This window comes from Vicia villosa, unplaced genomic scaffold (assembly GCF_029867415.1).
Source record: "Vicia villosa cultivar HV-30 ecotype Madison, WI unplaced genomic scaffold, Vvil1.0 ctg.000823F_1_1, whole genome shotgun sequence".
Classification (NCBI taxonomy): Eukaryota; Viridiplantae; Streptophyta; class Magnoliopsida; order Fabales; family Fabaceae; genus Vicia; species Vicia villosa.
This window is the reverse complement of record NW_026705362.1, coordinates 675,285-693,545: the sequence shown is the minus strand read 5'-3', so window position 1 is coordinate 693,545 and position 18,261 is coordinate 675,285.

The window sequence follows — 18,261 nt, the reverse complement described above, 5'->3', positions numbered from 1 at the left end:
TGGTCAAACCACAATCAAAACTTCTGATTTTTGGTCAAAATCCTCATTATAAAGTATAATTCAAAATTTGATCAATAATTGATCATGGTTCATCAAGGAAAGATCAGAAATCAACAATTCCAAAAGTTTCTAAATTAGGGTTTTCATAGGAAAAGTCAACTGTACTTTGACAAGCCATAACTCCCACATGGAACATCAGAAATTTTCCATCAAAAGCTCATTTTGAAGGAAATTGAATTCTCTACAATTTTGTCTCTCACATGCCAAGTCTAAAAATGCTTCATTTGGGAGATATGGAGCAAAAGATTATAGGTCCTTTTTGAAAGTCAACCAAAAGCAGTTTTTTGTCAAAGCCCATATCATCAAGATAAATTCTTTAAATGAAAAAGAGATTCCAAAGTGGCTTGTAGAGGACATCTTTAGGTTTCCAAAAAGTCCTAGAACTCTTCCATATCTTAAAAATTGAGGGAGATATGCCTTGTCAAAGTTGGACAATTTTGAGAAGAAAAATGTGAAATAAAAGGCCCCAAAATGAATCTTTTTGCAAAGGGACCCAATCTTTCTTGGCCCAATCTTCACTCTCAACTTATCCAAGGCCTCAAAATTCAATTGCCACGAAATTATTTTATTTATTTGATTTATTATGAATTTTTATTCATTTAAAAATGATTAAAACCAAATAAATTACTAGAAAATCAAAGATATGGTTTAAGGGATCAATTTGAATCAAATCCAATCATCATTTACTCCCATATTCCATATAATTTCGTGCTCCTCATGATTGATTGAAAGTCTTTGGAATTTGGAAAATATAGAAAGATTAAAAATCATATTTTCAATCAATTTCTCCAAATTGACAATCAAAGATTTCAAAGGGATTTTGCTCACAATTGTTGACCTAAATCACTCTAGTATATAAACACAACTTAACCAAAGCATTAGGGGACGAAAACAAGAGCCAAGAGGAGTAGGGTTTCAAGAGACAAATATTCCAAGAAAGGTGCAAAGTTTGGATAGCAAGTTGCAGCCACTTGTAAGCTCTTCCACTGGTCCCATTCGTTTGCAAAGGTAACATATAGTGAGAATGTGTTGATAAATACACTTCATGATGTCCATAACACGTATTTTTCATGTTGCCTATATTCATTCATGTTTTGAAAGTCATCACTCATGTTTTGTCGCATATCAATCCAAACTAACGTTTCATATGAGTCTATAATGATCTTTAGAACAGTTTAGGACCATTAAATCAAAGCTTGGACGCGTGAATCCCAATCCGCCATTATTAGGGCTTGAAGAAGAAGAGCTTCGGTTTGTAAGATACAGCGCGTTTCAGGACTTGAAACCATCACCATTGAACTCGTAATGGTCGATTTAGGGGGGCTGGGTTGTTTTTGTTATTGTTCATCATGTTATTTTGCAGATTTTAAATGCTCATGTTTTTGAAGGATTTTTCGCAAGAAAAATCGCAGCAGCTTCCCTAGAAGAATCCGCAGGAAAGGAGGTTGGGGATGATGACATGGATTGCTGACTTTTGACCGTATGCGTGTATCCGTCCCAATTGCCAGTCAACGAAATTGAATCCTCTCTCCTCATGCGATTGGTTGATCACGCGCAGCTGGGGTCCTCTCTTGACTTTTTTTATTTGAATTTCATCTACTGACGTGTTTTAATATTTAATCATTGGTCTTGGTTAGTTGAACACCTTGAACACGCAGCTCAACTGGACATCAGTGCACGCTTGTAGCCTATACAATCTGGGTTCGAGCCAAGATGTGCCTCAATATTTTTCTAAATTTTCTTCCCAGCAGATCAGGTGCGCGCACGCTAGGAGGATACATGGTGGACCTTCAAATTGCTGCCAGTAGATCTCTAGTGACACAGATCTAACATCCGAGATGTGAAGCTCTACCATACACCTTTCGCAGACTCACCTCACAAAATCAAAGCTAAGTGTGTTTTTATTCTAATTACTTTTTTTTATTTGTTTATTTTCTTTTTACCTTTTTTATTATAATTTCTTTTTTATCATTTTATTTTTTAAAACAAATTATTTTACCTAATAATTTTATAATCGCTTATTTTATTTAATCGAAAATCCGTTTTTTCTTATAACATTAAAAATAATGGTTTTTTTGTTTTCTTAAGCTAATAATTATTTTAGCCTAATAATTTAATTTTAGGCTAATTAAAATTTTTATGCCTTTAAACCCTGAATTCATCATGGTCACTAATTATTGTTGTTGGTAGGTGTTATCCGTTAACGCATATTTAGCCTTATAAACCTGTAGGTCAAAATAAGTTTTCATTTTAGGATTAGTAGATCTCTTATCAATTAGGGTTTAGATTAACTAATACACTAACCTTTCTTCTCTTCTTTGTGCAAATTTTCAGGGTTACTTCAGAGATCTTCCGACTACGCGCCATGGCAACTGAAAAGCTAAGTTCTAATCCTTTTATTAGTTAAATGTTATTTTACTTTTTTTTTAATTTTTGCCTAGAGGTTAAATTGAGGTTTATTTTCAATACCAAGGAATTCCTCATACACTCACCCCCGTATTATTATTTTTTAATTCTCAGATGTTCAGAGTCAATCAAAGGTTCGAGGAAGATCAAGGCTAAGATAAAGATAATTAAATTAATTATTTATCTTTCTTATTTTTCCGCCTTTTAATTTCCCCCATCCCCGCAGGTGTTTATTGTAATAGCGTTGGAAATTTTTATTTCTGCCTTTATTTTATTTTAACTGCGTGGTTAGTAATCCTAGGGAGTGACAACCATGAACTGAATTAGAATCACCTAAATACAAGATAAATGTCATCGAAGTTAACCACATGATTGTGCACCCACACACCTTTAGGGTAATTCCTCTTGTTGCCTGTTGCCTTATACTGTTGCCTTGTTGCCTTAATCATTGTTGCCTTTAAATAGTCAAATCCCTCGATTCCGAGGATACCTAAAGCAAACGTTTCCTTCAAAGTTATTGAAACTCCCTCGATGTTGCCTTACAAGAATGATTGTCCCAATTGCTAAGGTATCCTCGCATGATGCCTAAGAAGATAAAATGACTATTATATCCTTCCCTTAGACTACCTGCCCTCTTTATGGCAAGGGATAGTCTTGTGGCGAACGATAAACCTCGATGACTCTTAACATCCAATTGAAAGACTTCCTGCCCTCTCATGGTATGGATAGATCCTTTCGCCCTGAAAAGCTAAAAGAACAAATTTCAAAACTTAGGGTAGTTGCTACTAATTGCTTGCTCTAAATTCAAAAATCTTTTTTCCCACTCTTTTCCCAAATCAAATTCAAAAAGACTACGCTTATTTACAAGCTAAAGTTCTTCTTCAAAGTTTTTTATTCACACTCCGCTTTTCAAACAATTCAAACGTTTTTAAAAAGTGAGCTAAGCAATTAAGAGCCCATGGAAAACCATGGATGCAAAGGGTGCCTTTACACCTTCCCTTTGTATAACTTACCCCCCGAAATCAAAATCTTTAAAAGGTCTTTTTCTGTTCTTTTAGCTTTTCTATAATTGGATAAAATAAAAGTCGGTGGCGACTCTTGCTTACCGCGACATACATTTCGATAAAGTCAGTTCACCGTATTACATATTCTTAGACCCACTCATAGAATCATCAATACAAGTTAGAACATACACATCATTCATGACATCCATAACACATAACAACTCAAAACCTTCACACATTCTTGGATTGATAATTATGAAATCTAACCTCTACCATACCAATCATCATGTCAACCCTTAGAGATTAAGAACCCCATCCTTACCGTAGAAAAAGCTTCATCTTCTCCTTTATGCCCTAGCTTTCCTCTCTTCTTTCTCTCCAAATGAGTTATGGGACTAAACCTCTAAAACCCTAACTCTTACTATCTCACTTCTCACTAATGGGCTTAACCCATAATCCATCTATTATGTCATATTTATACCACTTAGACCCAATACTAAAAACTTCCTTATATTATATCAAATAAATCACAAAACACACTATAAATAATCAAATAGTTACATAACACAAACGAATATTATTCCCAATAATATTCCACAACTTACAATCGATCCATAACTTAAATAATACTCGCTCGCGATTGTATTTCTCCAACTAATTAATCCGACCGTAAACTTAACTCCTCAAATCCACATTAATCCAATTGCACCTTTAGAATAATAGCGATAACTCTCGACTTCAACTAATTCCAACGAATAAATCCTTGATCAATTTAATTAAATAATTAATAAAATTAGGGGCGTTACAGTTCTTCTTCTGTCGGGCCACCTCCGGAGCTGCATGAGGATGATCCGGTACGGGGGCCAGTGCCTGTGCCAGAGCCTCTTTGGTTCCCCGGGGGGTCCGTAGACGCTTCTCTGCTTACTGGATATGCAGATCATGCTTCCATAAACTTGGAGAGGGATGTCTGTGGAAGGCAAGGACAGTTGCGGGAAACTGTATTCTTTTGGTGGTAACAATCTTATACTCTTCTCCTTTTTTATACTTTTTTAATAGTACTTTAAAATAACCGTGTTTTTTTCAGGATTGGATACTACAACACTTCTCAGACATTATTGGCTGGGGAGAGGTAAAGGAGTACACAGTTCATGCCGCGTGCCAGTGCTTTCACCCCCTTAGAGGGAACCAGGTGCCGGATCCCTGCATGCGGGATCTTGATCGCATGGCCGCCAAGGACATCAAGTACTACTGCTATGATGAGCACCGGGAGACGTTCCGTTTGACGAGATAGCTCTGTATTCTGGATGGTTGGCCGCCAGCTCGACCATTGTTGTATGATATCTTCCGGAGCGCGTCATGCGGCAGTTTGGATACGAGTAGATAATACCTCGCGATCCTACTGTCTCAACTCCTATCGCCATAACCTGCATGCAATTAGATGAGGTCTTCGCAGACTGGGAACATCACATTGTCTCTGAGGAGGCACAAGCGACGCTAGCAGAGCACGATTGGAGTTGCGTCGAGGGAGATATCTCCTAGTACTACAGAGTCTCACACGCCTACATGCTTCCAGCTGCAGAGGGAGATCCGTCCAGACCAGCCCACGAGGAGATTCTCCGTGTGCATCAGGCTAAGTTGGACCACACTCAAGATCTTCTTCCTCTGTGTCGTCAGATAGTTGACAGAGGCCTCGGAGCCATTGCATATGGTTTATTCCCTGAGGGTATTGCTCATAGGCGTGTGCTGGATGATATGATTAGGCTGGCAGAGAGTGTATTTATGTACCGTCAACATCGAGCCAGGACCCGTGGGACACTTGACGCCAGGGGTAGAGCCAACCGAGCCCTTGGTGGAGGCGGAGGCGGAGTTAGAGAAGATGGGCAGGATGGTACGCAAGATGTTACCCGACATACTTAGTAGTTTTTTTATGATGTATTTATGTTTCATTTGAATATAGATTTTGATGATGTACTCGACTACCTTGATCGACATTATTTATATATTGTATTTTTATTGGTCTACTTATTGTTGTCTTTTAATGCATTTCTGAATCTAAAAAATGTGTGTGTTTAAAAATGGAGTTGTTAAATGAAAATGAAATGAATTCAAAAAATAGCAGACTGTTCTGTAGATGCACCTACGAAACACTCTGTTTTCACTACCTTCCGTAGATGCATCTAGGGAAGTATTTTTTTAAACTGAAGGAATAAAATTTTCAAAATATGGGGTTAAATGTGAGTTCTTTGATTTTATATGCTTCCGTAGATGCATCTACGGAAGGAATAAATTTTTTTTAAAATATGGGGTGCTTTCGGATGTGCATCTACGGAAGCAGGGGGCAAAAATGAAATTTTCTGTGGTGTTTAAGAAGTCCATGGGGTTGGTTGAGAAATTTTCTATTTTTATTGGGATTTTTCAAAAAAATCTTATGTATGATAAGTTTTACTGATCTTTTTTTAAAACTCCAGAGAATACCGGATTTCAGCGGGCAATTAAAAAAATTCAAAAAAAACTATATTGATTTCTAGATTTTTTTTAAAAATTGATAGTTCATAGTTTGTAGGCCAATGAAAAAACGAAGTTAATGTAGTTTTCGAGATATTTGAAAGGCCGATATAAATCATGATTTTTATTTTTTAAAAAATTATTGATTTTATGTTGGATATTTGAAAAATTCGATATATAAAATATGATTTTATATCGATTTTTTCAAAAAATACAATATAAAGTCATAGATTTTTGAAAATAAATTATGATTTCACATCGATTATTTAACAAACAAGTATTAAATCCAAACTTTTATACCGGTATTTGAAAAAATTCAAAAAATATTCATGAATTTCCCCTAAATCCGGTTTATTACACATAAATATGAAAAAAAAAAATCAGAAAGCAAGGATTCGTAAAAATTTGAAAAACCATAAAGCATTTTTTAAAATTCAAACATTTTTACTAAATATATTTTGATAAAATTGAACATAGTGGAGGGGTGCCATGTATAAATAAAAGGGTGGCATGATAAATTCTCGTTTTTAAGACTAAACATAAACCAAACCAATCCACTTATCAATAAGTTCAGTTGAACTAGATTCGCAGGTAATCCATCAAATATAATTTTTAACTACTAAATAAAATATCCATTGAATCAGTATTTTTTACATAAACATTAAAAACACTATGCCAAAAAAGGCATCATCCTCTTTATGAGCGTTATTTTATAAAAACACTGTTAAAAAATAAAAGAGGATATTAGACAACTCATTTTGATAATAAGTGTTTCCATAAGGTATTCACATAGGCAGCGCTTTGTAATATAAGTATTGTTGTATGTTAAATAAAAACACTAAAACTTTAAGATTATATATTAGATAACGCTTACTTTTGACAATGTTTATTAATAAATACAAGTGCTGCCTTAAGTAGGGGTGGCAAAACGGGCCGGGGCCCGCCGGGCCGCCCGCGCACCCGCCAAAAATTGGCGGGTTGGGTTGGGATTTTAGGCTCGCCGCTCGCCAAAGCCCGCCCCGCCAAAACCCGCCGCCCGCCATACCCGCCCCGCCGCTCGCCAAAACCCGCTCCTCCTCCAAAACTCACTATTTTTTTAGTTAAATCTAGTAATTGCAATTCTTGATGGTTTATTTTATACATTTATTTATAAATATATGTAATATTTTTTAGAGTAAATTTGTTAAAAAATTACTTTTATAAAGAATTGTTTTAAAAAATAAGTGAAAAGTTTAATTAAAAGGTAAAAAAAGTATATTAATTTATTAAAAAAATATAAATAAAAATAGGCGGGTAAGCCCGCCGCCCGCCAACCCGCCATCTTGGCGGGGCGGGCATGATTTTGATGCCCATTCTACTTGGCGGGCATGCCCTCCCCGCTCGTTTTTTGGCGGGCATAAGGCGGGGCGGGCGGCGGGCGGGGCGGGCGGCCCGTTTTGCCACCCCTAGCCTTAAGTAGTACATTAGGCAGTGCTTATCGATTAAAAAAGTGTTTCCTTAAGTTGTACATTAGACAACGCTTACTAATAAATAAAAGCAGAACCTCAAGTAGTTCATTAGGCAGCACCCGTACCAGTAAAAACCGATGTGGTTCGGTTCGGTTCTCGGATTTAGATTTTAGGAACCGTCAAACCGATGAACCGAACCAATGAAAATAATTACGCTCTAAATATTTTATTTAACTCATTATTAAACTCAAATTTTATATCGATCCAACCATTATCCATCTTTGTTTACACTTCCTTCCAACAACAAAACACTCATCTAGAACCAAACATTAAAACCTAGAAAATAGAAACCATAATTCACAAAAATAAGCTTTCATTGTACTTCTTTTTCATTTTTTTTCCACCTTTTTTGTTTCTTCTAAATAAAATTATTTATAGTCTTGTTACAAAATAGTTTTGATGTATGTTTAAGGTGTGAAACATGTTAATTGATGTGTGCTTTGTTGTGTTTTATTTGTTAATATTTTAAATCCCTTTCTAACCTTCTAATGCCAAGTGGTGTCAACTTTTATATATGATCATGAACTTATTTCATGACGCAATGGAAAATCATGTCCTTATTTCACATGGATCAAGAGGAACTTGTAATTTGTTTGAAAATACACTAAAAACATGATTACAGAAAATACATTGAAGAGTAAAATGTTTGGAAAAACAACATTGTAAACCGATCAACCAAACCAAAATAAATCAAATCAAACCGGTTAGGTTGGTTCGGTTTTATTTTTGAAAAAGGTTAAAAACCGATCCAAACCAATGAAGATATCATCGGTTCGAACCTTTTTTTTTACCAAAAACGGGTCCAAACCGATCCGAATACACCCCCACCCGTAAATATACAAAAAGCGTTGTCTAATGTACACATCATTAAAATTTTCGAAAAAGTCAATATTAAGCACCGATTATTAATAAATAAAAGTGTTGCTATAAGTAGTACATTATGCATCGTTTATTAATAAATAAAAGTGTTGCCTTAAGTGTTTATATATATATATATATATATATATATATATTCTATAATATGCTATAATAGGGGATCGAAGCCCTGCTCTTAGGGATATTCACAAACTTCTCAACCACTCAACTACAATTTATGTTGTTTGAAATTCAAGCACTTGCAATACAAATGACAAGAATGATTTCCCAACACCAACATAATGTCAAGACAGATGTTACGACATCTGCTGAATGACAGAGCAACTATGCCAGACTGTAAAATATGTAGAAATAAATTGCAGAATGATAAATCACACACTCAATTGTTAACCTGGTTCGGTGCAACGTCACCTACTCTAGGGCCTTTCAACGCAGGAAAAAAATTCACCTGCCTACTAGCACTAATCTATACTAATGAAATTCTTTTTCTTTTTGGTGTTAAAACTATTGATGAAATTATTTTTCTACTTGGTGTTAAAACTATGGGCATATTTGTTTTATCTTTAAAAAACAATTTTTTTAAAAAATAAATTAATTAAAACTATTTTTTTAAATATTACATTTTTTTTTAAAAACTAGTGGATATCCGTGTGTTCGCATGGGTATTGTTATGATACACATTGTTGTTTTTAAAACGTAATAAAAATGCAAATAAGAAAAATTAAATTGTTTTACCAAAGTAGTTTATTATTTTTAAAATAAAAACAAAATTATTTTATCAAATTTACTTTCCATCAATATTTCCATATATTATCTTAAAAAATATTGTATCTTAGATTAAAAATATTTTCAAAATAAACATACTAGTAATAAATAATTAAAAAATAACATATTTTTTTCGTGTTTGGATTTATATATTATTGTAAATATAACTATTTTTATATCTGCTTCTGTTTTTGCTTGTGCAAATTGATTTGCTCTTTATAGCAATCGATTTGCACTAAAGGGTTTTTGAATTTTTTGTCTGTTAGAAGTTGTGCAATCGATTGCTTGCTGAACGTTTTTGAAAAACAGCATCTTTTCATTACACCTTCTCATACACCTTTTCATTAAAACCTTTCCTTTAATCTCGGCAATGGTTCATGATTAAAATACAGAAACTTATGATATTTCAAGGGGTGTTATGAACATCTATATATACTCAAAATTTCAAATTCATTCTTCACCTCTTCCAATAAAAAAAACTCTTAGAAATTTTTCAGAATTTCACATTGTTATTCTTCAATCATTTTCAAGATATTTTCTACACACTTTCATATCATCCAAACTAGAAAATACTTGAGCAATCTATTACTTTAAGAATTGTGAAATATTGTCATTGGAAGGGAAGATCAATCAAGTGATTGATACATTATTCTACTATTCAAACTCTTATACAAAATCAAATACTTGTTGTATTCTTGTTATCCAGGATTGTTGGAAACAAGTTAGACACTTTGAGAGGATTGTTCTCATAAGTGGTCTTAGTGAAAAATCCAAGAGGATTGTTCTTGGTCCAAGAGGATTGTTCTTGGAGTTTGGTTAAGCTTGTACAAGATACCAACAATATTAAAATCTCTTACTGTGTAAGGGGACTGGAGCACTCTCGGATTGTGAGGGGAACCAGGATATATCCTTGTGTCATTTATTTTTCTGCACTTTACATCTTTTAGTAACATCACCATAAACCAGAAAAATAATCACCTTTACACCATAAAACCGGAAAAATTATAAAGTACCTAATTCACCCCCCCCCCTCTTAGGCGCACTTCGTACTTACAATTGGCATCAGAGCAAGTTATAGGTAACTTGTTCCTAAAGATCCAGAATGGCTTCCGCAAATCCGGTTTTCAAAGATGGTGGTTCTAACAACAAGCCTCCATTGTTTTGTGGTGAATATTTTGACTTTTGGAAAATCCGAATGAAGGCTCACCTAGAAGCACAAGGAGAAGAAGTTTGGGAGGCTGTCCTACAAGGTCCTCATGTCCCTATAACGGTCGTTAATGGTGTTGGATCGGAGAAACCTAAAGCGTCATGGGATGATAATGATAGAAAAAGGGTTCTTGCTGACAAAAAGGCGGTCAATCGTCTTCAAGGTGTTCTTATTATGGATGAATTTTTCCGAGTATCGGCATGTACAACATCAAAGGAAATATGGGATACTCTTGTAGAAACTCATGAAGGTACCACTGAAGTTAAAAGATCAAGATTGAATACTTTAAGCCAAGAGTACGAACTGTTTAGAATGAAGCCCGGAGAAACTATTCTCGATTTGCAAAAACGATTCGTACATTTGACAAATCACTTGAAGGCACTTGGTAAGACCCTTACTACCGAAAAACTTAATCTTAAAGTGCTCAGATCTTTGACAAGGGAGTGGCAACCAAAAGTGACGGCGATATCCGAAAAGAAAAATCTGTCAAAATTGACTTCCGCAACATTATTTGGAAAGCTTCAAGAATATGAAACGGAACTTGGAAGATTGGAAAAACATGAGAACTTAGAGAAGAAATCCAAAGGCATTGCACTAAAGGTAGATTCAAAGGAAAGCCAAATGAAAGATGCATCGGATGAAGATGAAAACTTCTTGCTTCTTGTAAAAAGGTTAGGCAAATTTTTTGGTAATAAAAATAATATTGATAATGCTAACTATGTCAAAAGGAAGAAATTCTCAAAGCATAAGGATAAAGAAGCATCCACTTCATCACAAGAAGTAACATGCTATGGATGTGGGAAACAAGGACACATAAAGCCGGAATGTCCAAAACTTTCTAAGAAGAATGGATTCAAAGGCAAGAAGGAATTCAAAAAGAAAAAGGCCTACATAGCATGGGAAGATAATGAAGTAAGTTCTTCATCGGACTCCGATAGTGATGAAAGTGCAAACCTAGCACTAATGGCATCTCACCACTCAGACGATGAAGAAGGCGAGGTTAGTTATGATGATTCTCTTTTTGATAATGGTGCACTAGGTGCAATAGATGAATTATTAAAAGAATGCAAAATTCTCTATAAAACTATCTCATCTCAAAAGAAAATAATATCATCTTAAGAAGAGAAGGTTAAGATAATTGAAGAAGAACATAAAGATGACAAAGAAAAAAATGATTAGTGTTCTAGAAGATAATGTTGCATGCAAGAATTGTGAATCACTTTCCTTCCAAATTGTCCAATTAAAACGTGTTTTAGAAAGATAGGAAAAAGGGCAAATTGGATTGGAAAATGTTCTTAGCACACAAAGATACTCAAATGATAAAAGCGGGCTTGGCTTTTCTACATTTGATAAACCAAGTTCTAACAAGACTATCTTTGTCAAGGCTAGTAACCAACCAATTCAAGAGAAAGTGAAAAAGCCTAAAGTAATGCAACATTATCCTAAAAGGAAGAACTTTGTTAAGAAGAAATCTTATCCTCCTAGATATAGAAGTAACTTTGAACCTACTTGTTTTATTGTGGTATTATTGGTCACACACCCAATGCTTGTTATGTAAGAAACTTTAGTGTACCTAGTGGACATTATGTATGGGTGAAGAAAGGAACTAACTATGATGGACCCAAAGCCACTTGGGTACCTAACAAAACTTAATTTGTTTTGTAGGCATGATTGAAGACCACTTCAAACCTATGGTATCTAGATAGTAGCTGTTCAAAGCATATGACGGGAGACCTAAACCAATTTTCAGATCTAAGGCTAAAGGCCAAGGGCTTTGTCACTTATGGCAATAACAATAAGGGAAGGATCCTTGGCAAAGGCAAAGTTGGTGCACCACCTTTCACATCCATTGAAGATGTTCTTTATGTTGAAGGACTAAAACATAATCTTCTAAGCATTAGCCAACTTTGTGACAAAGGCTTCAAGATCAAATTCACTAAGGAAGAATGCTTGATCATCGATGAAGTCACCAATGAGGTAAAACTCAAAGGTACAAGAATTAATAACATTTTTATGATTTCTTTAAATGATTTATCTTTGAAAGTAAAATGTCTTTTGGTAAACAATAATAATGATTCATGGTTATGGCATAAAAGAGCAGCCCATATTCATATGGATCATTTAAATAAGTTAACCAAACATGATCTTGTTATTGGCTTACCTAAGATAAAGTTTGTCAAAGATAAATTATGTGACGCATGTCAAAAGGGAAAGCAAACAAAATCATCTTTCAAACCAAAGAATGTGGTGACTACAACAAGACCACTTCAATTGTTGCATATGGATCTATTTGGTCCATCAAGGACAAGAAGCTTCGGAGGTAATGTATACGCTTTAGTTATTGTTGATGATTATTCTAGATATTCTTGGAATTTGTTTCTTGTGCAGAAAAGTGATTGCTTTTAAAACCTTTAAGAAGTATGCAAAACAAATCCAAAATGAAAAGTCATTAAAGATTGTATCCATAAGAAGTGATCATGGTGGAGAGTTTCAAAATGCATCATTTGAAGAATTTTGTGAAGAACATGGTATCTCTCATAATTTTTCAGCACCAAGAACTCCACAACAAAATGGAGTAGTTGAAAGGAAAAATAGGTTTCTAGTGGAACTTGCAAGAACAATGCTTAGTGATGCAAATCTTCCTAAATACTTTTGGGCGGTTGCGGTTAGTACGTCATGTTATGTTGGAAATCGAGTAATCATTAGACCTATCTTAAAGAAGACTCCATATGAACTCTTAAAGGGAAGAAAGCCAAACATTGCTCACTTTCACATTTTTGGATGCAAGTGCTTTGTTCTCAACAATGACAAAGACAATCTTGGTAAGTTTGATGAGAAATCTGACGAAGGTATATTTCTTGGTTACTCTCTCTCTAGTAAAGCATATAGAATCTATAATAAAAGAACTTTGACTATTGAAGAATCCATGCATGTATCTTTTGATGAGACTAACACCTCCAAAGAGGAAATAGTTGTTTGTGATGATGATGATCCTTTAGATTTACCCCCGGAAGAACTTTCAAATGATACAATTGTGAAGGAACCGGAAGTTCAACAAGAAAGTGTTCAACAAGAAAGTGTACAACAAGAATCAAACACCAATGATCTACCAAAAGAATGGAGAACTCATAGAGATCATCCTATTGATAAAGTTATTGGTGATATTAGCCAAGGAGTTGCAACAAGATTAAATCTCAAAGATGCTTGCTTACACCTGGCTTTTATTTCTCAAATTGAACCTTCCAAAGTTGATGAAGCCTTAGGAGATGATCAATGGATAAATGCAATGCAAGAAGAATTAAATCAATTCGAGAGAAATCAAGTTTGGGAACTTGTTCCTAGACCAAGTAATAAACACGTCATAGGTACTCGATGGGTGTTTAAGAACAAACTTGATGAGAATGGTATAATTGTTCGAAACAAAGCAAGATTGGTGGCCCAAGGTTACAATCAAGAAGAAGGAATCGACTTTGAAGAAACATTTGCTCCGGTTGCAAGGTTAGAAGCAATTCGTCTCTTACTTGCTTATGCATGTTCATTAAATTTTCAGCTTTATCAAATGGACGTCAAGAGCGCATTCTTGAATGGCTACATTAATGAAGAAGTCTATGTCAAACAACCCCCGGGATTTGAAGACTTCAAGAATCCTTCACATGTCTTTAAGTTGAGAAAGGCTCTTTATGGCTTAAAGCAAGCACCAAGAGCATGGTATGATAGACTTAGCAACTTTTTGTGTGAAAAGGGTTTCGAAAAGGGTAAGGTTGATAAAACTTTGTTCATTAAGAAAATCAAGAGTAACACTTTATTGGTTCAAGTCTATGTTGATGATATCATTTTTGGATCGACTAACAAAGAAATGTGTGAGGAATTCTCATTGATGATGCAAGGAGAATTCGAGATGTCTATGATGGGAAAGATGAACTACTTTCTTGGATTACAAATTAAGCAACTCAAGTATGGAATCTTTATCAATCAATCCAAATATTGTAAAGAATTATTGAAGAAGTTTGATATGGATAATTGTAAAGCAATGTATACTCCAATGGGCTCCGGTACATATGTTGATCAAGATGAGTCTGGTACTCCAATTGATATTACTAAGTATCGAGGTATGACTGGTTCTTTATTGTATTTGACGGCAAGTCGTCCTGACATAATGTTTAGTGTTTGTCTTTGTGCTCGCTTTCAAGCAAACCCAAAGGAATCACATCTTATGGCGGTTAAAAGAATCATGAAGTATCTCAAAGGAACAACCAACTTTGGCCTATGGTATCCAAAAGGTAGTGTGTGCAATCTAATTGGTTATTCTGATGCAGACTATGCAGGTTGTAAAACTGGTCGTAAAAGCACAAGTGGTACTTGTCACATTCTTGGAAATGCATTAGTATCATGGGCTTGTAAAAAGAAAGCATGTGTTGCCCTTAGTACGACCGAAGTAGAATACATAGCAGCAGGTAGTTGTTGTGCACAAATTCTTTGGCTTAAGCAACAACTTCGTGACTACGGACTTGATCTCGGATGCATTCCTCTTCGATGCGACAATACAAGTGCTATAAATATTACAAAGAATCCGATCATGCATTCAAGAACCAAACACATAGACATTCAACATCATTTTCTTCGCGATCATGTGCTTAAAGGAGATGTTGAAGTCACTTTTGTAGATACTCATAATCAACTTGCAGATATCTTCACCAAGCCTCTTCCAAAAGAATCGTTTTATAAAATTCGACGAGAGCTTGGAATTTTAGATGACGGTGATGTTTAAATGTGTTCTTCATTACCATAAATCAAAGGTACACATTTCTAACAATTCATGTGTAAAAAAATGCTTTATTTATGTTATTTTTTATGCTCCAATCGATTGGACATATATGCAAATCGATTGCATATTGAAATAGTAAGGTCTGATTTAAATTTTTGTTTTTTTATTTTGATGTAAATCGATTGCACATGTGTGCAAATCGAGTGGTTGCTGTTTGTTTTGATTTTTACGCTTTTTGGTCTTATGCAAATCGATTGCACCTTCCGTGCAAATCGATTGGTTGCTATTTGTTTTATTTTTTACGCTTTCTGGTCTTATGCAAATCGATTGCACCTTCTGTGCAAATCGATTGCACCTGCTACGTTTTTCTTTTATTTTGCTTTTATTTTTCTTTTAATGTTGGTCGGAATATTTATTTCTTTTCCACCCACTCCTTCACCAACCCTTCCACCTATCTTTGACCATTTTTATTACCCACTCATCACTCTCCCTTCCCAATCTTATCTCATTTTAAAAACTATCTTGACCAAATCAAATATATATAATATCTCTACTCTTAAACCTAACACTAAACCTTGTCAAAAATTCAATCTCTCTCTCAAACAAACCCTAACCGAAAATCCTTACCTCCATGGCTTCAAGACAAAAGAGAAAAGTTTCAGACCAAAGCAAAGGCAAGGACAAAACTTCTTCATCATCCATGGTGAATCCTTTACTTCAATATCTCACCACTGAACAAGAGGAAAGGTATACAAAGTTCTTTTCAAGCAAGAATGTTCAAACTCCAAAATATGGTATTCTTTCTACCTTTCCTCAAGAATGCTTTTCTTTCCAAAATACTTTGACCTCTTATGGTTTGGAACCGGTCATATCTTCATTTGGACCATACTATCCAGAATTAGTGAGAATGTTCTTTTGTAATATGCATATGGATAAAGGAAAACTTATTTCTTATGTTGCTGGAAAAAGAATTTGTTTAACCTTCAAACTACTTGGTCGTATTTTGAATATCCCAAGTAGTGGTAGCTCTCTCTATGACCCCGAGGATGAAGCATGGGCTGAATTTGATAAAAGAAATTTTTACTATAGTATAGGGAGGATGACTGAACAAGAATTTCATGCTAAAAGAGTTAAGGGACTAGGTGGTGTTGAACCATCAAGAGGTTCATGGTCTGCTGGAATTTTCTATATAGACGATAGGTTGTTTCACTATTTTATGGTCTATATCATGTTTCCTAGGGCTGGAAATCATTGCACGGTTACGGAGCTTGAAATGCAACTCTTGTATGCAAGGAAGAACAACATTGAGGTTAATTGGGCTCGTTTAATTATGATTAATATGTTGAAATTCAATCATAAGTCCAAATTCTTACCATATGCTTGGTTTATAACTCGGATCTTGGAATTCTTTGAGATAGATTTTGATGGCTATGAAGTTTGTCTTATGGATTCAAATAGTAATAAAATTACTATTAAGAATGTTGATGCACGGATGGGTGTTTTATATAATCCGGCCACAAAAACTATTACTTACATTGGTGAAGATGTCATAGAAAACGAAGGAAATGAGCAAGAGGTTGAAGGTGGTGAAGAAGATGCTCGTCCCTCACATGGTTCAAACGATCCAAGCAACCAAGAACTCTATGATTTCATGACTTCACAATTTGCCAACCTTAACACCTCCATCAACAACCAATGGAACTCAATCAATGAATCTACCACAAATCGGATTAATGAGTTTCGCCATGATGTGAACCAACAATTTTCTTATCTCTATTCACATATTTATATCCCTCCTTATGATCCGACCAACCCGGCTGCACCTCCTCCACGATATACCAAACCACCTATTCAACAAGACTTCTTCAACCAAGGCCCTTTTGATTCCAACAACAACAACAACATTTTCAACAACATGGACCAACCTTAAAGCTTATCTATGTCTTTTAAAATTATGGTCTTTTATGTTATGTTTTTGTAAGGTACTTAGTACCATAGCTATTTTATCTTGCACTCTTGTTTTTATGACTTATCTATGTTATGCTTATTTTCCTTTCATGAATGAATGTTTGCTTCTTTATATGTCTTATAATTTCTTGTATTTTATCCATCTTTCCCTTCTTTTTGATAATGTCAAAGGGGGAGAAGGATGTTACACCTATATGCTTGTATTTCCTTGACTTTTGTTTAAGGTACAAAATTTTCATCACAAAATGTTTCAAGTCAAAATACTCCTAGCTTCACATATTGAGGGGGAGTTATACATCTTTAGGGAGAAGCTTTCCGGAAATAACAATGCATTAGTAAAGATTGTTTGTCATCATCAAAAAGGGGGAGAATGTGAAATCAAGATTTTCAATGAAAGATCTTTTGTTTTGATGAAGACAAATCATACATGACAAGAAGGAAAAGATGATATTCAAGATAAAGCATCATGTGTAAAGACTTTGATTCAAGCTTTGGATTCTTCGGAATAGGTATAACCATAATTACCAATTACTTAAGTCTTAGATGCTCAAAAATCCAACCATAAAATTGCACAGCATACTCTTTCTTAGATCTCAAGTCTCTTAAACAAAAACTGCATTTTCACTATGTGTAAATCAATTTACACTTACTGTAAATCGATTGCTCGCTGAAGGATTTTATATCTGCTTCTGTTTTTGCTTGTGCAAATTGATTTGCACTTTATAGCAATCGATTTGCACAAAAGGTTTTTTGATTTTTTTCTGTTAGAAGTTGTGCAATCGATTTGCACAAAGGTGCAATCGATTGCTTGCTGAACGTTTTTGAAAAACAACATCTTTTCATTACACCTTCTCATACACCTTTTCATTAAAACCTTTTCTTTAGTCTTGGCAATGGTTCATGATTAAAATACAGAAACTTATGATATTTCAAGGGGTGTTATGAACATCTATATATACTCAAAATGTCAAGTTCATTCTTCACCTCTTCCAATCAAAAAAACTCTTAGAAATTTTCAGAATTTCACATTGTTATTCTTCAATCATTTTCAAGATATTTTCTACACACTTTCATATCATCCAAACTAGAAAATACTTGAGCAATCTATTACTTTAAGAATTGTGAAATATTGTCATTGGAAGGGAAGATCAATCAAGTGATTGATACATTGTTCTACTATTCAAACTCTTATACAAA